At 42.2% G+C, this 22,515-nt stretch overlaps 1 pseudogene; it reads left to right on the top strand.

Annotated features, from left to right (window-relative positions):
- Positions 1–9,629: 9,629 nt before the first annotated feature.
- On the top strand, positions 9,630–19,754 carry LOC139566974 (short transient receptor potential channel 7-like; annotated as a pseudogene).
- The last annotated feature ends 2,761 nt before the right edge of the window (positions 19,755–22,515 follow it).

Genomic DNA, 22,515 nt, shown 5'->3' on the forward strand with positions numbered 1-22,515 from the left:
CATTCAACTCTGAGACGATCCTGTCGACGGTTCTATAGAAACCTTTTTTAAGCTTAATAAGTTTCGCAGGTTCCGATAACCTTTTGCAATAAAAATCACGGTCCTTAGCTTTGATATTATACCAACTATGGGGGTATGTAATCTCGCTGAGACCTACTTCCCAAGCCTCTGATAACTCTATAGGCTTTGGAAAATTGGTTGTATACTTCGAACTCTGATTATTACGATATATCTGTGCCGACGCATTACTGGGGAGAGTCAGGTAGAAGCCGCTGTGTTCCATGATGCCCAACTGTGTACACGCGAATGATGCGCTAGTTATCATGACTAGGGGTTTAAATTAATCCCCGTTGCCTCCACCACATCCTGCTCCAATACCCAACTGTTGAACTTTTGAGGCCAGTTTTTCCAGCGGACCAGCAACCATTTTTTACCCTTTTCTCTCTTCTGATCTAGAATCTCCTCCACGTGAAAGACTTTGTCTTTACCCAACTGGACCTTCTGTAATTCCTTCTCATAAAAAGATCCCTCTATAAGATCCCCGTCATAATCTTTTAATTTGTAGACCGGCGGAATGCGTGGCAGACATTCGGTAACGGTAAACAACTCCGAGCTAAAGCCTTGTTCGTATTTTTTGTCGAAAACACCCCTCAACTTTGATATACGCACCAAGTCACCCACTAGGAATTTAAAAGTCATTTTTTTCTTACGGCGAAGTGGGAACAAACCATACATATTTTTAAAGACTTGAAAAGAGTTTTCCGAAGAGACCTCAGAGGGCTTCATACGTATAGTCTTATGGTAGCTGTGGTTGTACCCGTTTACTAAATCCTGAACTATGTCTGTATATCTGTTGGTGTTGTGAGCTGTAAAATATCGCCACATCCGCTCTTTCAAAGTCCTATTAAAGCGTTCCACAACCGAAGCTTTCAAATCAGAGCCTGTAGCAAAATGTACTATATTATACTTATTCATTAGCTTCTGAAATGTTTTATTAAAAAATTCTTTTCCGCCATCCGTCTGCACTTTCTTGGGTGCGCCTCCTGCCTTCAAGATCGATTCAAAGGCCCTGGTCACCTCTGCCCCGCTCTTATTTTTTAACACCCTTACATAGGCTAATTTAGAGAAAATATCTATAACCGTTAGCATGTAGCGATTTCCATCATTTTTATCGGCAAGGGACTGCATGTCACATAGATCCGCCTGAAATTGGGATAATGGATGCGTAGAAAAAACTCTATTTCTTGGAAATTGTTTTCTTACAGGTTTATGTAGAGTGTAGGCATCTTGCTCTGATAACCATTCATTCACTTTAGCATCGCTTAACAGACTACCTGTTTCTTCGACTATAGCTCTCTGTAAACGCTCTTTACCCCCATAAGACCCGGGGTTAGCGGGATTATAATATATGTTTTTCAACAGCTGCTCAGCCATCCTTCTTGCCTCTCTGAGGTACAATAACTGTAATGAGCCACTTTCATATAACGACAACATTTCAGTTTGTGAATTTTTATTTTAAGAATGCAACAATTATTACGTATACAGACAATTCAGGATTTGTTGCAAGATACAAGTCCCCGTTTTCTCAACAATCACAGCATGCAACACCCTGTATATATTGTTTAGATTTACAGGTTTGTTTCGCTGAATTTTTAAAACACACACGTCTGATATATAAGTATATAAACAACAAATATGATACACATTCACATTAAAGGGTGGTTCAAACAAATAATGTAAAATCTTAGACAAAGTTTTTTCTAGTTCTTCAGAATCCTCAACAAGCCTTGATACCATATGTGACCATTGTAAACTCTCGCCCGTATGTCGGACATGTTTCATGATTTGCTCCATTTTTAACACACGCTCTACAATAACCCCTGTATTGTGGGTCGTGTAGAACTTTACATTGTTCACTTTATTTTCAATAATCTGATGCATAACATATGTAAGGTCTCTCAAAAGAAAAAAGGTATTTATTCGCTCAAACATCGTAGACACATAGTTACCCATAGCTCTAAATAAACAAAATGTCACTCGGTCTCTTGGGATTTATTGAGCCAGAAAAGCATCACATCAGACACCACAGCTTCCCTGTATTTGTTGTCGTCCACCAGGGTGTGTCGGATTTCTTTGAGTTTCTCGTGGATGAAGATGGCCTCCTTCAGTTCATGTAGGAAGGCTTCGGTTACCCCGTAAACTCTAGGGATAGACGGCACAATACCCATAGACTCCAGGGCGATGACCAGCGCTGGTATAAAACGGCAGGACCACAGTCTTTTCACCAGCTCCTCAAAATGATTGAAAAAGTAGTATCTAGGAGGGTCGTAGAGGCAAGGATGACGACGCTGGCTGGGATGATTGATCTCACAGCCGATGCATTTTTCTCGTATATATTCGCCAATCACCACGTTTAAAAGTGTAGCTACAGAGGCCTTGATGGTATCCACAAAAATAGTACTGGCCACCCCATCAAACACATCCTCAGGCTTGGTAAATGTAGGGGGTGTCTCAGGTCTTGCCAGGGGGGCGTAGAGTGTCGGGCTTCGTGGCATAGAGTCTTTAGTGTCGGGCCCCCATGACGTAGTGGCTTCCTCGTAGATGGTCTGGAGATCCATGGTGTATGCTGAAATGAAGAACTGGCTGCTTTTTTTCTTTTTATTGTAGAACAAGGCCATTGGGTATCTGGGGGGGGGCGGGGTTAAAGCATCCGCTTACTTAGTTTTCTTCTGACGCTGTATCTTCTTGAGGCTCTTTTGCATCGTAATCTTTACGATTCGTATATATTATGCACTTCTTTAAATGAACAAGGCTCTGACGCTGTTGGCTCTGTACAAAGAGAGCATCCAACGGTTGCAACATTTTCAATTCCATTACATCCCAACTCTTAAAAGGAATAAGCAGACGCAGTCGGGTATCCCCAGTCAGGCCACCACCCCTAATGTTGTGGTTTCGGATTGCCTCGGTGCCGATATAGAACTCCACGCAGCCGCACGGACGGCCATTCTGTCTTTGTATTTTCACCCTGTGAAATATTTGTCCTGAGGAGTCCGGGGTACCTTCCCAACGGGTCTCGTGGCCCGTGAACACACTATACCCCTTGGTGATAAGGCTCAGTTCAGGACACACAACCTTGCGAAAAACCGACCAGTCTTCAACACCATATTCCAAGCCTACAGTCTGGTCTGTATATTCTTCTCCTTCATCTACCGTATAGAGGGTCACTCTACAGGCCAGGTAATCAAACCGATACCCCCACTGCTGGCCATTAGACATCAACACTTGATCTGTCAGAGCATTTGCTGGCGGTATTTGGGTTCTATACACATTTAAAAAACGTTTTTTGGCGCATCATATATTGCTGGTTGATACTTTGCCCTTGCTCTATGGGCAACCCGAAGGCCTGCTTCAGTTGTTACCGTCATCACTTCTTTGGTACCGATCCCAAAATCCATGGTTATTCTTAAGATCTTGTGCACTCTTAAACAGGAATTGTTCAGCGGCTTTATAAGGGGCCTTAACCAACCCCAAACCGTGAGAAACAGTAACAGGTTGACCTGACATTAGTGTTTCCTAGACAACAACCCCGGAGGGCTATAAGCTATAAAATAGGCCTTACTCTTTGAAATGTTCAGCACACACACCCCCAACCACCCCACCCCCCTCAAACCAAAAGGGGGGTCAGGACAGGAAACCCTGGGCTTGCACGCGTCAGCAGAACATCAGCAGAACATAGGGTCATCAATCATTTTTTTGACAGCTGGACTTAGGGTCATCAATCATTAACGGTTGACCTGTCAAATGGACCCTTACTCACCCCATAGCCCCCACCTAACCAGGCTTGCCTGACCAGAAGACATGCACACGTCATCACTACATAGGGTTCACATAGAGTTCACATAGGGTCATCAATCAAAATTTTGACACGTCACATCTACTTTAATCTCTCTATTCTCTACACTATACTTGCTTGTTTTGTCACATAATCTGATATTAAGCAAACCATTCAAATTTTAGCAACCAGGAAATGGCGAAGCGATTTCTAAATCGTGCATCTTTAATTGAAAACTTTTTCTTGGTTGTTTTACATGGCAGGCGACACCGCCTTCTTGATATTCAGAATATTAATAAAAGGCACAATCTGGGATATGTCATGCTGTTCAATGGTCTTATAATGTAATATAGTATAGACATATATTCCTGAATAATAATATATACATTTCTGATGAGGAGTGGCGATTTTAGTATGTAAATCTTGGTGGGGCAAACCAAAAACTATATATTTTAAATGCATGCCAGCAAAGCCACTACACAACACAACACTGAACAATACATGAATTGCACTATAACGGTGGCAAACGGTGCCCACATATTGTTAGGGCCTACATAAAGCTGTCCCAACAGCAGAGCGTTCTTTTCAGCACCATGGAGTGAATCTTTACCACCACTACACCTGGCTATCAGTGGAGCCTTGTCTGGCAGCGAAACAGTTCATTCAGCCTCATTTACTGGCTTTTAAAAAAACATAGCTGATATGGCTAACTTGCTTAAACAAATGTGGTTTCTACTGACAATTAAGATGTACAAACTATGGCATAAGGGGACGATGAGCGGATAATAGGCAATCCGTAATTTTGATGACAACATTAATTAGCGAGCTAGGATGGACAATATAACTATTTGTTCAGCAATTCTGAAATGTACAGCGACAGAATTCAGAGCATGGGCCGTTCTTACAGTATTCTTATGTACACCAAGTCAGAATCATGGGATAAACAAAGGGGGCATATAAGCAGACAATGAAAGCTCTGAAAATTTTCAATGATTACATTTCTCTAAAACAGGCTATAGGCTACATGTGCACCACCAAGTCAGAACATTAGGCTAAATTATGAGGTGGAAAGGGACCAAATTATTATGGTGAGGCACATGGGCTACTAACAGCTTACTACACAACATACACTGAGTATTACTTTCTTAGCTACACTATACATATCTCCCTGGCATATTATATAATTTATGCAACAGCATACAAGACATTTTTGAACTCACCTTGTTGTGCTGTGCTCTCTTGAACAGGGAGGTCTTTGGGGGCAAATTTTGTCATCAAAGTGTGGCATTCTCTGGATTCATGGTGCTTTCAAGACAACTGGGAACTCTGGAAAAAAAACAAGGTTGAATCACGACGTCAGTGATCTTCAGGTTGCAGCTCTAGAGTTCCCAACTTGGAATTCTGAGTTGGATGACCGTTGAAAACATATTTTCCCAGTCAGAGCTAGTTTTTTCAGAGTTCTCAGTTGTCTTGAACTCACTGAAGTCTGAGATTTCCCAGTTCCCGAGTTTCCAGTTGTTTTGAACGCGGCAGAAGTCATGCTGGATTGACAGCATGGCCAATGTATTCAACCTTTTCTGGCCCATGGTGTTGAATGTTTATCCTTTTAAACTTGGAAAAGAGACCCTTAAACCCAGACTTGGACTGCACATCCACTCCACTGAATAGCAAGCTAGTGATTTCTTTGCAATGCTTGCAGTTAGCCATTGATTCCTTCCAACCCACTCATTGTTGAATTTGCGATTTCCAACTTGTTGTGTAATATTTATGTCCAATGGCCGATTAGCACAGATACGTTTTATCTATAATTTCTCTTCATATGACAAGGTTTGAAAAGGATTTGCCAGTAGATTGTCAACTTGATTCATGACGATGACTGCTTGACTAGCTTGCTAGCTAAGATTTTGAAAGTATGATGTTGACATGATCAGCACAATCAAAGCTACGGTAGATATAACCATCATTTTATCTGTGGCCAATGACCTTGAGCCTTCTTGGATGAGCACTTCTAATGTAAATCTATGGCACCACCCAAGGGGCTTGAATTTTCGAGCTCTCCCATAGATTTTGTGGTGACATAGTGTCCCCATGAGTGACAGAACACTAAGCCAATCACGACGGATTTAGACAACATTACCAACCTCTAAGCTCCGTATTTTATGTTGGCTGCACCACCACCACAGAAAGCACTGAGCTAGGCTGAAATACCAGTATTTTGGAGCTGCCTTAATCAAGAAAGCAAAAAAGCGTTTGTATGTGGCTTTATTAACTCAATGATACATTGTTTGCAAACTGGTATGTGACACGTATCAATTCCAAAATAACATGCAAAACAGAAGAAGAAGGAAAAAAAAAAATATATACAGTGCCTTCGGAAAGTATTCAGACCCCTTAACCTTTTCCACATTTTGTTACGTTACAGCCTTATTCTAAAATGGATTAAATAAATAAAAATCCTCAGCAATCAGCACACAATACCCCATAATGACAAAGTGAAAACAGGATTTTCAATTCAAAATAAAAAACGGATCACATTTACATAAGTATTCAGACACTTTGCTATGAGACTCAATTGAGCTCAAGTGCATCTTGTTTCCATCGATCATCCTTGAGATGTTTCTACAACTTGATTGGAGTCCACCTGTGGTAGATTCAAATGATTGGACATGATTTGGAAAGGCACACATCTGTCTATATAAGGTCCCACAGTTGACAGTGCATGTCAGAGCAAAAACCAAGCCCTGAGGTCAAAGCAATTGTCCTTAAAGCTCAGAAACAGGATTATGTCTGGGGAAGGATACCAAAAAATGTCTGCAGCATTGAAAGTACCTAAGACCACTGTAGTCGCCATCATTCTTAAGTGGAAGAGGTTTTGAAGAAGACTCTTCCTAGAGCTGGCCGCCCGGCTAAACTGAGCAATCAGGGGAGAAGTGCCTTGGTCTGGGAGGTGACCAAGAACCCGATGGTCACTCTGACATTGCTCTAGAGTTCCTCTGTAGAGATGGGAGAACCTTCCAGAAGAACAACCATCTCTGCAGCACTCTACCAATCAGGCCTTTATGGTAGAGTGGCCAGACAGAAGCCACTCCTCAGTAAAAGGCACATGACAGCCCGCTTGGAGTTTGCCAAAAGGCACCTAAAGGACTCTCAGACCATGAGAAACAAGATTCTCTAGTCTGATGAAACCAAGATTGAACTCTTTGTCCTGAATGCCAAGCGTCACATCTATAGGAAACCTGGCACCATGCCTACAGTGAAGCATGGTGGTGGCAGCATCATGCTGTTTTAGTCAGGATTGAGAAAAGATGAACAGAGCAAAGTACAGATAGATCCTTGATGAAAACCTGCTCCAGAGCGCTCAGGACCTCAGACTGGGGCATGGTTCAACTTCCAACAGGTCAACGACGATGAACACGCAGCCAAGACAACGCAGGAGTGGCTTTAAGACAAGTCTCTGAATGTCCTTGAATTGCCCAGCCAGGGCCCGGACTTGAACCCGATTGAACATCTCTGGAGTGACCTGAAAATAGTTGTGCGGCAATGCTCCCCATCCAACCTGACAGAGCTTAAGGATCTGCAGAGAAGAATGGAAGAAACTCCCCAAATACAGGTGTGCCAAGCTTGTAGCGTCATACCCAAGACGACTCAAGGCTGTAATTGCTGCCAAAGGTTCTTCAACAAAGTACTGAGTAGTGTCTGAATACTTATGTAAATGTGATATGAGTTTTTATAAATTTGCAAATATTTCTAAAAAACTGTTTTTGCTTTGTCATTATGGGGTATTGTGTGTAGATTGATAAGGGGGAATTATTTAAAAAAAATCTATTTTAGAATAAGGCTGTAACGTAACAAAATGTGGAAAAAGTCAAGGGGTCTGAATACTTTCCGAGAGCACTGTACAGTTGAAGTCGGAAGTTTACATACACTTAGGTTGGAGTCATTAAAACTCGTTTTTCAACCACTCCACAAGTTTCTTGTTAACAAACTATAGTTTTGGCAAGTCAGTTAGGACATCTAATTTGTGCATGACACAAGTAATTTTTACAACAATTGTTTACAGACAGATTATTTCACTTATAATTCACCGTATCACAATTCCAGTGGGTCAGAAGTTTACATTCACTAAGTTGACTGTGCCTTTAAACAGCTTGGAAAATTCCAGAAAATGATGTCATGGCTTTAGAAGCTTATGATAGGCTAATTGACATCATTTGACTCAATTGGAGGTGTACATGTGGATGTATTTCAAGGCCTACCTTCAAACTCAGTGCCTCTTTTCATGACATCATGGGAAAATCAAAAGAAATTAGTCAATTTTATTTTTAGACCTCCACAAGTCTGGGTCATCCATGGGAGCAATTTTCAAATGCCTGAAGGTACCACGTTCATCTGTACAAACAATAGTTTGCAAGTATAAACACCATGGGACGACGCAGCCGGTATACCGCTCAGGAAGGAGATGCATTCTGTCTCCTAGAGATGAACATACTTTGGTGCGAAAAGTGCAAATCAATCCCACAACAACAACAAAGGACCTTGTGAAGATGCTGGAGGAAACAGGTACAGAAGTATCTATATCCACAGTAAAACGAGCTCTATTTCGACATAAACTGAAAAACCGCTCAGCAAGGAAGATGCCACTGCTCCAAAACCGCAATAAAATGCCAGACCCTGGTTTGCAACTGCACATGGGGACAAAAAAAGATCGTACTTTTTGGAGAAATGTCCTCTGGTCTGATGAAACAAAAATAGAACGGTTTGGCCATAATGACCATCGTTATGTTTGGAGGAAAAAGGGGGAGGCTTGCAAGCCGAAGAACACCATCCCAACCGTGAAGCACGGGGTTGGCAGTATCATGTTGTGGGGGTGCTTTGCTGCAGGAGGGACTGGTGCACTTCACAAAATAGATGGCATCATGAAGACGGAAAATCATGTGAATATATTGAAGCAACATCTCAAGACATCAGTCAGGAAGTTAAAGCTTGGTCGCAAATGGGTCTTCCAAATGGACAATGACCCCAAGCATACTTTCAAAATTGTGGTAAAATGGCTTAAGGACCACAAAGTAAAGTTATTGGAGTGGCCATCACAAAGCCCTGACCTCAATCCCATAGAAAATGTGTGGGCAGAACTGAAAAAGCGTGTGCGAGCAAAGAGGCCTACAAACCTGACTCAGTTACACCAGCTCTGTCAGGAGGAGTGGGCCACAATTCACCCAACTTATTGTGGGAAGCTTGTGGAAGGCTTCCCAAAATGTTTGACCCCAGTTAAACAATTTAAAGGCAATGCTACCAAATAATAATTGAGTGTATGTAAACTTCTGACCCACTGGGAATGTGATGAAAGAAATAAATGTAGAAATAAATCATTCTCTCTACTATTATTCTGACATTTCACATTCTAAAATAAAAGTGTGATCCTAACTGGCCTAAAACAGGGAATTATTTACTAGGATTAAATGTTAGGAATTGTGAAATACTGAGTTTAAATGTATTTGGCTAAGGTGTATGTAAACTTCCGACTTCAACTGTGTATATATTTTTTGGAGCCCCACCTGCCTTGAATGACGTGTCGGCACTGCTCATGAGTGTAGTACAACTATCTTCTTACACCTGTCTTACCTTTATATCATCCAAATTATGAGTAGGCCTGTTTATGATATATTATTTATAACGCTCTCATTTTTAGCATTTGCAAACAAACATAATATAGCCAAATATGTGTAAAACTATTGTATCCTGTTGATCACATGGACTGTCAGGCCTGCATTCATAGCCCCATTTATGAATTGGGGCTATGAATGGTGGTAACATATCCCCGGGCCCATCCTTCCGCTTCATTTTACAAGTAGCTGGGCAGCTGTCATTGGACTGAACAGATTGTACAGCTTTCTGAGTGTAGGTTACTTAAAGAACACCATGAGGCAGCATTTATTTAACTGAGCATATGAACCCTATATAGAGAGGACTGGATTGAGACAGAAGTCCCCATCAGGACTTCAGGATATGTTTTGCTTAGCTAGTACTGTACAGCAAACGTTTGGCTTTCAATCAAAGCCGTCAGAATTCAACAGATGCCGATTACACCTCTCTCCATAGAGAGACCGACACCTGTCATCCAGTTGCTCAATAAAAAAACTCAGCAGACCAAGGATGTTGTGTATTATAAACTGGGTGGTTCAAGCCCTAAATGCTGATTGGCTGACAGCCGTGGTATATCAGACCGTATACCACAGGTACGACAAAACATTTATACTCTAATTACGTTGGTAACCGGTGTATAATAGTAATAAGGCACCTCAGGGATGGTGGTATTTGTCCAGGCTGTGTCCAGGCACGTTGTGTAGTGCATAAGAACAGCTCTTAGTCGGGTTTATTGGCCATATACCACACCTCCTCGAACGTCCCAGTGGTGCGTAAGATGCTGGAAGAGTCCAAGACCCTCAACGTCAACTGTGTGGACTACATGGGCCAGAATGCACTGCAGTTGGCCGTGGGTAATGAGCACTTGGAAGTGACAGAACTACTGCTGAAGAAGGAGGGTCTTGCTCGTGTGGGCGATGGCCTCCTCTTGGCCATCAGTAAGGGCTATGTGCGTATCGTAGAGGCTATCCTGGCCCACCCTGCATTCGGAGGTGGGCTACGCCTCACTTTAAGCCCCCTGGAGCAGGAGCTACGAGATGATGACTTTTATGCCTACGACGAAGATGGCACGCGTTTCTCCCATGACGTGACCCCGGTCATCCTGGCTGCACACTGCCAGGAGTACGAGATAGTGCACACTCTGTTGATGAAGGGAGCCCGTATCGAGAAGCCCCATGACTACTTCTGTAAGTGTAGCGAGTGTCATGACAAGCAGTGCCGTGACTCGTTCAGCCACTCCCGCTCCAGGATGAATGCTTATAAAGGGCTAGCCAGCGCTGCCTACCTGTCCCTGTCTAGTGAGGACCCTGTATTCACCGCTCTGGAGCTCAGCAACGAGCTGGCTCGCCTCGCCAACATCGAGACTGAGTTCAAGGTGAGAAACACAAAGACCAAGCTTGAGGATTGGAAGAAGGGGATTTACTGTTAAATAATATTTTCATCGGTGTAATGTATTGGCTTCCTTTCTCTCTCATATGCTCTCCACCCTCTCACTAATTTAACAATATGGGCACAAAGCTTTGTGCCGATATTTCTGAAAGAGCTGATTTCAGTCTTTTGATCACACAGACATGATTAATTGAGCAGAGATCAAATCAGGTAATACATGTGCACTACGCTCAAATATTATTGGAGTGATGACACACTTATATTATTGGAACCGCTTTGAGAAAATTAAGATTGGGAACACGCCCAAATGAGTCATTGACCTTGTGACATGTTTAGAAATTATTGCAATATCTGAGTGTACTGTATGTCAGGCTTTGCAACATATTACCCACCCTTAAAATTCATGTAGCTTTTTCAAGAATAAGTCTAATCAGGGATTTTCATATCCAGTTTGTTGACTCCTGGTATTGTTGGAGCTGTTCATAAAAAATACTCCACAGGTCTGTCTAATCAATTTTATCCTGATTACTGACCTCTCCAAATATTGTGTTGAGGTTTAAAATTGATGGGTATGAATATAGACACACACAAATACAGTATCTCCTCATACATTTTAATAATTTATCAGACACTCTTATCCAGAGTGACTTACAGTTGTGAGTGCATACATTTTAATAAATTTTTTATTTTCTTACTGGTCCCCTGTGGGAATTGAGCCCACAACCCTGGTGTTGCATGCTCCATGCTCTACCAACTGAGCCACACAGAACACAAAAACGTAGACGCACGCCAACACACACAGACGCACACACACAGTTCATGCTCATTATAAAGAACCATTATGTGTGACAAACACTAACATTGGCATGCAAACTCATACTCTCACACCCTGCCTTAATGAGGTAAGAAAATATACACAGTATTTGTCAGTGCAGAAAAGGTTGGTCTCTGGGTTTCCAGGTTTCTATTGGAATATTTTAGATGCAGAACATTAAGGGAGAGACTGACCCATGTGACCCATTTCAATAATTCTCACACATCTCTTTCCCTTTTCCTCTCTCTCTAGATATAGTTCATGTTCAGTACACTCCCGCAAATTAAACACTCTTATATTATTGGAACCCTCTCTGAGAAAATGAAAATTGTGAACGCGCTCAAATCAGTCTTTGACCTTGTGACATGGTTCGAAATTAGCCTACTGCTCAAAGAGAGGGAAAACAGCGGTGGGCTGATGTGGCCTGATAAGCTGATCCAAGCAAATGCAAATGTAGCTAGCTAGTTATCTATTCTGTTGAAACAATCTAACTAGTCTTTAGATTTTATTGGGATCCCCATTATCCGATGCCAATGGCGACAGCTAGTCTTCCTGGGGTCAGTGATTGGAATTTGTTCTGCTACTGACATCTGCCTTTTAGGCCTACTAACAAACAGTCAAATTAAAGCCTTCCCTGTTCCTGACTGTGAGATGACACGCAATTTAAAAGGTATAAGCCACTACACTATTGTTCATCGCCGGTAGCGTCTGCCTGTGGACACTCCAAGATTAAAACATGAGAAATAACTATAGCTAGTTTGAAAGCCATTGTATTTAATTAACAAGAGAGAAAATAGACTATAAGGGAAATAAAAATGTAATAATTTTAAAATGCCACCAATCTGAAGGGCACTTTTCTCGTAGGAGGGCAAAAGGACAGGTGCTCAGGCACCCTTAGACCTCTATCTGTGCACGTGCCTGTAGATAAGCCACATTCACTCAAAGGGGAATTAAATTCTCAGAATCAGTGAGAGAAGAACAATATTAATCAAGGATTTTTATATCCAGTCTGTTGACTCCTGGCAGGGCCGGCCCAAGCCTTTTTTGGGCCCTAAGTGATTTTTTTAAAGCAAGTTTGCTGCAATTCTACACATTTTTCCATGGGACGGAGAGATTTTGCAACAACAAATGGTCGGAGGACCCCTAGCGGCTCGGGCGCCCTAAGCAGTCGCTTATGCCTAGGGCCGACTATGAATCCTTCTGTTACTGTATGAGGGAGCTGTTAATTAAAAGTAATCCACAGAGAGTTCTGTCTAATATTTTTGTTATTTTGTCCTGACTACTGACCTCTCAGTAATCAAGCTAATCAAACCAAAAAGTGGTTTGGGTTGAGGATTAACACGGGTATGAAGTTAGTCACAAAGACACACTCACAAGCACACATACAGTTTATCCTCTTTCTGAGGAATAGCCTCAGAAAGACATGTAGAAATGTGTGCGCACAAATGCACAATTTATGCTCATTATTAAGAACCAAAATGTGTGACAAACATTGGCATTCAAACTCCAACTCTCACACACCCTACCTTCATGAGAGAAGATAATATATGCAGGATTTGTCAGTGCAGAAATAGTTGATCTGTGGTGTTCCAGGTTTCTATTAGAATATTTTACATGCAGACCAAAAAGTGAGACTGACACATAATAGCAATCCATCAAAAGTTGTGACCCCTGGAGTTTGCATCATTTTCAATCATTCTTACATAATTCTCTCTCTCTCTTCTCTCTGTGTAGAATGACTACAGGAAGCTGTCCATGCAGTGTAAGGACTTTGTGGTGGGAGTGCTTGACTTATGCAGAAACACGGAGGAGGTGGAGGCCATTTTGAATGGGGATGTGGACCAAGCTCTGCCCGGCGATCACAGTCGACCCTGCCTCAGTCGGGTCAAACTGGCCATTAAGTACGAGGTCAAGAAGGTTAGCTGAATCACTCAAGCTGAATCAAACATATTTTTTTCAAAAGGCCATTTTAAATGTTAATCTCCCTCTGGTGTTTGTGTGTGTCTGTAATTGTCTTTAACAACACTCAGTAGTCTTCATTTGAATAGCAATCAATCTCAAGGGCACAATGAGAAACACACTTTTGAGTACATTTTCCCATTCTGCCCGTCCCCTATAAAGTGTTTATTATAAAGAAAAACTGGAATGGGGCCTAAATGAAATAGGTGTTTTACAGCTGTTTAACAACCATCAATGTAGGGATTCTACAATGCAATAACATGCAAGGTATGACAAAACAGACAACCTCTGCCTCTGGTTATCAATGTTGTAGTATGTCAAAGTTATTTTTCATTATGTTTGTGGCCCATCAGTTTGTGGCCCATCCTAACTGCCAGCAGCAGCTCCTGACCCTGTGGTATGAGAACCTAGCTGGACTTAGGCAGCAGTCTGCTGGGGTGAAATGCTGGATAGTCCTGGGAGTGGCTATTGGCCTTCCTTTCCTCTCAATCGCATACTGGATAGTGCCCTGCAGTAAGGTACATACACAATCCCCTTTCTATTGTCTTCTCAGAATCACTCATTAACACATGATCCAGGCTGCATCACATCCAGCCGTGATTGGGAGTCCCACAGGGCGACGCACAATCGTCCCAGCGTCATCCGGGTTTGGCCGGGGTAGGCCGTCATTGTAAATAAGAATTTGTTCTTAACTGACTTGCCTAGTTAAACAAAGGTTAAATAAAAACAAAACAGAAAATAATAATAATATATTTTTTTAAATACATGTTTTACCTCTACCTACATGTACATATTACCTCAATTACCTAGACTAACCTGTGCCCCCGCACATTGACTCTGTACCCGTACCCCCTGTATATCCACTCGCTACAGTTATTTTACTGCTGCTCTTTAATTATGTTATTTTTCTTTTTTTCTTAACACTTATTTTTCTTAACTGCATTGTTGGTTAAGGGCTTGTAAGTAAGCATCTCACTGTAAGGTCTACACCTTTTGTATTCGGTGCATGTGACAATTAAAATTTGATTTGATTTTGGTATATATCATGAGGTTGATAGTTCCTGTTTATGTGGTTGATTTCCTCTGTATCAGTTCGGTCAGATTCTCCGTAGCCCCTTCATGAAGTTTGTGGCCCATGCTGTTTCATTCACCATCTTTCTTGGACTGCTGGTAATCAATGCCTCGGACCGCTTCGAGGGAGTAAAGAACCTTCCCAACGAGACTATAACAGACCACCCTCTTCAGGTGTTCAGGGTCAAAACCAGTCAATTCTCGTGGACTGAGATGCTCATCATGAATTGGGTGATTGGTAAATGACTGATTTACAAAGAGCTGCTTTTGTGGGAGAGACATTATTATCCAGTCTATTCATATCTCCTTGTTCATATCTCTTTACCACTGTATAATCTGAATGAAATCTGAATGTACTGAAATAATTTCACTCGTATGCTCCAAACAGATGGCTTTTGCACTGAAAAGCACTCTTCTATTTGTTAGGGATGATCTGGTCGGAGTGTAAGGAGATCTGGGCTGATGGGCCAAGGGAGTATATCATGCACCTCTGGAACGTACTAGACTTTGGCATGCTGTCCATCTTCGTGGCATCCTTCACGGCTCGGCTCATGGCCTTCCTGAGGGCCTCTGAGACCCAGTTGTATGTGGACATGTATGTTCCCAACATGCCCAACTGTTCCCAACATGCCCAACATAGACCTGAGCAACGCCTCACTGCCTCCAAATGTAGCCTATTACACCCATGGTCAGTGAAAGTGATACGTTTTTATTAAAAGATGATTATAATAATAGCATAGGTCCAACTCTGTCTACAGGCTAACATGGTGTGTATGTAGCATTACAGTAACCTTTGTGTCATAAAACGAACAAGTGCTGCCACCGTTTCTCTCTCGCTCTCTCAGCAAGGAACAGGTGGTTACCCTCCGATCCTCAGCTCATCTCCGAGGGTTTGTACTCCATTGCAGTGGTGCTCAGTTTCTCCCGCATTGCCTACATCTTGCCTGCCAATGAGAGCTTCGGCCCACTTCAAATCTCCCTAGGCCGGACGGTCAAGGACATCGTCAAGTTCATGGTCATTTTCATAATGGTCTTCCTGGCTTTCATGATTGGCATGTTCAATCTATATTCTTATTACCTTGGTGCCAAGTACAACCCTGCCTTCACCACGTAAGTACCCTCCTGCCTATTCTTGTAAATGAAATGCTTTAAGTAGAGATGTATGTGTATTTATTCATTTTGTGTGTTATGTGTTAATGTCTGTGTCCACACGTATACCGCTCGCGTGTGTGTGTGTGTGTGTGTGTGTGTGTGTGTGCGTGAGTCTGTGTGTGTTGTGTTTGATTATTTGTGTTTATATGTGTTCACAGAGTGGAGGAGAGCTTTAAGACTCTATTTTGGTCCATCTTCGGCTTGTCTGAAGTTATCTCTGTGGTCTTGAAGTATGACCATAAGTTCATAGAGAACATTGGTTATGTTCTCTTTGGCATCTACAATGTAACCATGGTAATCGTACTGCTCAACATGCTGATTGCAATGATCAATCACTCCTATCAGGAGATTGAGGTGAGACTAGGAAGCAATATGCCTGAACACCACAAGGGAATTCACAGGAAATCAAATGTCAATAATCACGGTTTTGAGTTCAAAGGGGAATAATGTCCATTTAGAGTATGTGTGAGTATTATACTGTTATGTTCATGTTGTATTCATGTACCATTTTATGAGTGTAATGTTGCGAGCAGTTTTGTAAAATAATCAGACCATACTAAATGAGTTAAAATAAATGAGTCATTGCCTCTCTCCTATCACTCTCCAATTATGCTCTCACTGGAGGTCTGTCTCAATCTCAACAGGAGGATGCTGATGTGGAGTGGAAGTTTGCCCGTGCTAAACTCTGGCTGTCCTACTTTGACGAGGGACATACTCTTCCCCCACCATTTAACCTGGTTCCCAGCCCCAAGTCCTTCTACTACCTAGTCCTGCGCACAAGGGCTTGTCTGGTGAGGCTGTGCAAGGCCAAAGCCTGTCTCCAAGACAACCAGCGGGAGACGGCCATGATCAATTTGCGATTTAAGGTCAGAAGTCGGCTTTGAGGGAGTGGCTGTAGCCGATTTGTATATCTGCCTCGTTAGATGTTGTCAGTCTTTAATGGATTTTTTAATGCGTGTGTGGTTTCTGTTCTGTTTCAGATCAAGCAGTACAGACCTCAAACGAGGACATCAGGGCAAGATGACTTCACCATTAAACATCCTACTCGATACCAGGTACTTCCTCCATACCAGTCAATTTGATTAATTAGCAAGATCAGACGATACTCAGAAGTGCTACATTTTGAACTGTTGTCTTAAGATTCTCTCTTTTCTTGACAGAAACTGATGAAGAGGCTCATTAAGCAATATGTGCTAAAGGCTCAGGTTGACAGTGAAAATGACGAAATCAACGAAGGTGATTTATGATTCATATTAGACGCCGATACCGATTATTGGAGGACAAAAAAAAGCTGATACCGAGTAATCGGCCGATTTTATATATATATTTTTTTATATATATATCATACACACGCACACATTTTTGTAATAATGGCAATTGCAACAATACTGAATGAACAATGAACACTTATTTTAACTTAATATAATACATAAATACACACACACAGCTCTGAAGTGACAATGATACTGAAGAGTCTGCTTAGGAGACAAATACTCTCACCTGTTTGAATAAAAATAGAGTTTAAGTTACCTGTGATGAATGTTGAAAACAAAAACTTTAATTTCTATATGCAGGAAATCCTATTTTAATAATGGGCATGGTAAGAATTGACAACCAAAGTGTGAGTCATAATTCCCATGACACCTTCTAGCAAAATCTGAAAAGCGGTTCCTTCATTCCATAGGATATTTTTAGATTCACTTAAAATAAGGTCTGTGTTTCGTGTAGGCTTACACCACCGTGCCAATTTTATAACTGTGTAGATATCCATAGGACAAGGTAACTCTGATCAATCTTGGCTAAATATAAGCGAAGATAATTTTTTTTGTAGAGTGGATTTATGAAAATATGTTGACAAACGTTACCTTATCCTAGTGAGATTTACACTTGTATCAAAACGTCGAGGCGGTTTGAGCCTGCACGAAACACAGACCTTATTTGAAATAGATCAAGACATTCTCTATGGAAGACATGAACGGTAAAATAACGAAGGAACCCCTTTCAAGTTCAGACGCAAGTTATTACAGGAATTATAACGCGTCAACTATTTCTCTCTAAACCATATACCTTTGACTAATCCGGAAACTATCACCTCGAAAACAAAACGTTTATTCCGTTCCGTATTTTATCAAACGGGTGGCATCCATGAGTCTAAATATTCCTGTTACATTGCACAACCTTCAATGTTGTCATAATTACGTAAAATTCTGGCAAATTAGTTCGCAAAGAGCCAGGCGGCCCAAACTGTTGCATATACCCTGACTCTGCGTGCAATGAACGCAAGAGAAATGACACAATTTCACCTGGTTGATATTGCCTGCTAACCTGGATTTCTTTTAGCTAAATATGCAGGTTTAAAAATATATACTTGTGTATTGATTTTAAGAAAGGCATTGATGTTTATGGTTAAGTACACATTGGAGCAATGACAGTCATTGATTGATTGTTTTTTATAAGATAAGTTTAATGCTAGCTAGCAACTTACCTTAGCTTACTGCATTCGCTAACAGGCAGGCTCTTTGTGGAGTGCAATGTAATCAGGTGTTAGAGCATTGGACTAGTTAACTGTAAGGTTGCAAGATTGGATCTCCCGAGCTGACAAGGTTAAAAATCTGTCGTTCTGCCCCTGAACGAGGCAGAACGTTCCTAGGCCGTCATTGAAAATAAGAATGTGTTCTTAACTGACTTGCCTAGTTAAATAAAGATTAAATAAAGGTGTAAAAAAATATATAATTTAATTGGCAAATCGGCGCCCAAAAATACCGATTTCCGATTGTTATGAAAACTTGAAATCGGCCCCGATTAATCGGCCATTCCGATTAATCGGTCGACCTCTAATCCATATGTAAGATCAGAAAGCTGTTGTGCCCTCTTAACAGAAGACTGATCATTCTTACAAATGCAAGGCCGTGACATGAAGCTGTAGTGGATTGAGTGATTAATAACCTGTGGTGCATCATTTGCAGGGGAGCTGAAGGAGATCAAGCAGGACATCTCCAGCCTGCGATATGAGCTTCTGGAAGAGAAGTCTCAGGCCACAGAAGAACTAGCTGACTTGATCCAACAGCTTGGTGACAAGCTTAGCAAGAACGCCAAGAAACCTTGATGGAAGTTGAGGGGTGTCCTCTGTATAAGAGCTTTGTATAAAACCTTCAAACTTAGATTCATAGTATGTTGTTAGTGTTACAGAGTGGAACAGGGGAACCCAAGAGCAGAGTCAGACGAGGGGACTGGGATGAAGTAACTAAGGTATTTCTTGAAACACGGGGAAAATGGAATGCAGGCCAGGGGAAGCTCGGGTGGATTTCAGGAAACCAGGTGCGGAAGCTGAGGCTGGAGCGAGAGTGGTTGGGACAGGGTAAGCAGGTCCGGAGGGGAATCCAAGGGAGTAGTAGAGTGGGGAATCCAGGACAGAGTAGCAGGATTATGAGACAGGGACCAGAGTCAGATCGGGCGGAACTGTAGCTGAGAGGAAAACAGCATCAGGCAAGGAAAACAGGCACAACAGGATCTAATAGTAACAAATGGCTAGACGCGTAGACTGACTGAGCAGAGATTATGATTTGGCAGGGTGGAAGTGGCAGGACTGAGGATTTGTAGAGGTCTTGATTATGGACAGGTTGCAGCTGGTGGTGATCTGCTCTGACTCCAGCACACCTGTCTCCGCCCACACAATCACACACACACACACAGCAAGAGGGAGAGAGTGCTGGGGGAGTGGAGACACATGATGAGCAGTAGAGGGTATTGCAGGAGCAGATGTGACAGTTAGATTATGGGATTGCACTCCGCATTGAGGTAGGGTAGGCTACTTGTAGTTGTGTTCCTCTATAGATTTTAAATATATATTCACATTAATCATTCTGATTGTAAAATAGTAGGATAACCTAGGCGTTATTTTAATGGGATGTGTGTAGACAGTAATATTTTACTTTATATAATATATATATAAAAAATGCTTATTGAAATATTTAGAATTTTAGTAATAAAATCATTATTATTAAGTAGGCCTGCCTGTATTATTGATCAAATCAAATGTATTTATAAAGCCCTTATGTCAGCTATGGCTAGGAAAAACTTCCTAGAAAGGCCAGAACCTAGGAAGAAACCGAGAGAGGAACCAGGGTATGCGGGGTGGCCAGTCCTCTTCTGGCTGTGCCGGGTGGAGATTATAACAGAACATGGCCAAGATATTCAAATGTTCAAAGATGACCAGCAGGGTCAAATAATAATAATCAGTGGTTGTCGAGGGTGCAATAGGTCAGCACCTCAGGAGTAAATGTCAGATGGCTTTTCATAGCCGATCATTCAGAGTGTCTCTACTGCTCCTGCTGTCTCTAGAGAGTTGAAAACAGCAGGTCCGGTGAACAGGTCAGGGTTCCATAGCCGCAGACAGAACAGTTGAAACTGGAGCAGCAGCACGGCAAGGTGGACTGGGGACAGCAAGGAGTCATTTACATTTACATTACATTTAAGTCATTTAGCAGACGCTCTTATCCAGAGCGACTTACAAGTTGGTGCATTCACCTTATGATGTCCAGTGGAACAACCACTTTACAATAGTGCATCTAACTCTAAGGGGGGGGGGGGGGGGGTTAGAAGGATTACTTTATCCTATCCTAGGTATTCCTTAAAGAGGTGGGGTTTCAGGTGTCTCCGGAAGGTGGTGATTGATTCCGCTGACCTGGCGTCGTGGGGGAGTTTGTTCCACCATTGGGGTGCCAGAGCAGCGAACAGTTTTGACTGGTCATCATGCCAGGTAGTCCTGAGGCATGGTCCTAGGGCTCAGGTCCTCCGAGAGAGAGAAAGAAAGAAAGAAAGAGAGAATTAGAGAGAGCATACTTAAATTCACACAGGACACCGGATAAGACAGGAGAAATACTCCAGATATAACAGACTGACCCTAGCCCCCGACACAAACTACTGCAGCATAAATACTGGAGGCTGAGAGAGGAGGGGTCGGGAGACACTGTGGCCCCATCTGACGATACCCCCGGACTGGGCCAAACAGGCAGGATATATCCCCACCCAGTTTGTCAAAGCACAGCCCCCACACCACTAGAGGGATACCTTCAACCACCAACTTACCAACCTGAGACAAAGACAAGTATAGCCCACAAAGATCTCCGCCACGGCACAACCCAAGGGGGGCGCCAACCCAGACAGGAAGATCACGTCAGTGACTCAACCCACTCAAGTGACGCAACCCTCCTAGGGATGGCATGGAAGAGCACCAGTAAGCCAGTGACTCAGCCCCTGTAATAGGGTTAGAGGCAGAGAATCCCAGTGGAGAAAGGGGAACCGGCCAGGCAGAGAGCAAGGGCGGTTCGTTGCGCCAGTGCCTTTCCATTCACCTTCACACTCCTGGGCCAGACTACACTCAATCATAGGACCTACTGAAGAGATGAGTCTTCAATATAACTTAAAGGTCGAGACCGAGTCTGTGTCTTTCACATGGATAGGCAGACCATTCTATAAAAATGGATTCTAGTCAAGATTCTAGCAGCCGTGTTTAGCACTAACTGAAATTTATTTAGTGCTTAATCAAGGTAGCCGGAAAGTGGAGCATTACAGTAGTCTAACCTAGAAGTGACGAAAGCATGGATACATTTTTATACATCATTTCTGGACAGAAAGTTTCAGATTTTTGCAATGTTACGTAGATGGAAAAAAGCTTTCCTTGGAACAGTCTTGATATGTTCGTCAAAAGAGAGATCAGGGTCCAGAGTAACGCCGAGGTCCTTCACAGTTTTAATTGAGATGACTGTACAACCATCAAGATTAATGGTCAGATTCAACAGAAGATCCCTTTGTTTCTTGGGACCTAGAACAAGCATCTCTGTTTTGTCCGAGTTTAAAAGTAGAATATTTGCCACCATCCACTTCCTTATGTCGGAAACACAGGCTTCCAGGGAGGGCAATTTTGGGGCTTCACTATGTTTCATCGAAATGTACAGCTGGGTTTCATCTGCATAGCAGTAAAAGTTAACATTATGTTTCCGAATGACATCACAAAGAGGTAAAATAAAACGGAGCCTTCAGGAACACCAAAATTTCCAGTTGATTTGTCAGAGAACAAACCATTTACAGAGACAAACTGATATCTTTCCGACAGATATGATCTAAACCAGGCCAGAACTTGTCCGTGTAGACCAATTTGTGTTTCCAATCGCTCCAAAAGAATGTGGTGATCGATGGTATCAAAAGCAGCACTAAGGTCTAGGAGCACGAGGACAGATGCAGAGCCTCGGTCTGACGCTATTAAAAGGTAATTTACCACCTTCACAAGTGCAGTCTCAGTGCTATGATGGGGTCTAAAACCAGACTGAAGCGTTTCGTATACATTGTTTGTCTTCAGGAAAGCAGTGAGTTGCTGCGCAACAGCTTTTTCTAAAATGCTTAAGAGGAATGGGAGATTCGATATAGGCCGATAGTTTTTTTATATTTTCTGGGTCAAGGTTTGGCTTTTTCAAGAGAGGCTTTATTACTGCCACTTTTAGTGAGTTTGGTACACATCCGGTGGATAGAGAGCCGTTTATTATGTTCAACATAGAAGGGCCAAGCACAGGAAGCAGCTCTTTCAGTAGTTTAGTTGGAATAGGGTCCAGTATGCAGTTTGAAGGTTTAGAGGCCACGATTATTTTCATCAATGTGT

Source organism: Salvelinus alpinus, chromosome 1 (genome assembly GCF_045679555.1).
Source record: "Salvelinus alpinus chromosome 1, SLU_Salpinus.1, whole genome shotgun sequence".
Classification (NCBI taxonomy): domain Eukaryota; kingdom Metazoa; phylum Chordata; class Actinopteri; order Salmoniformes; family Salmonidae; genus Salvelinus; species Salvelinus alpinus.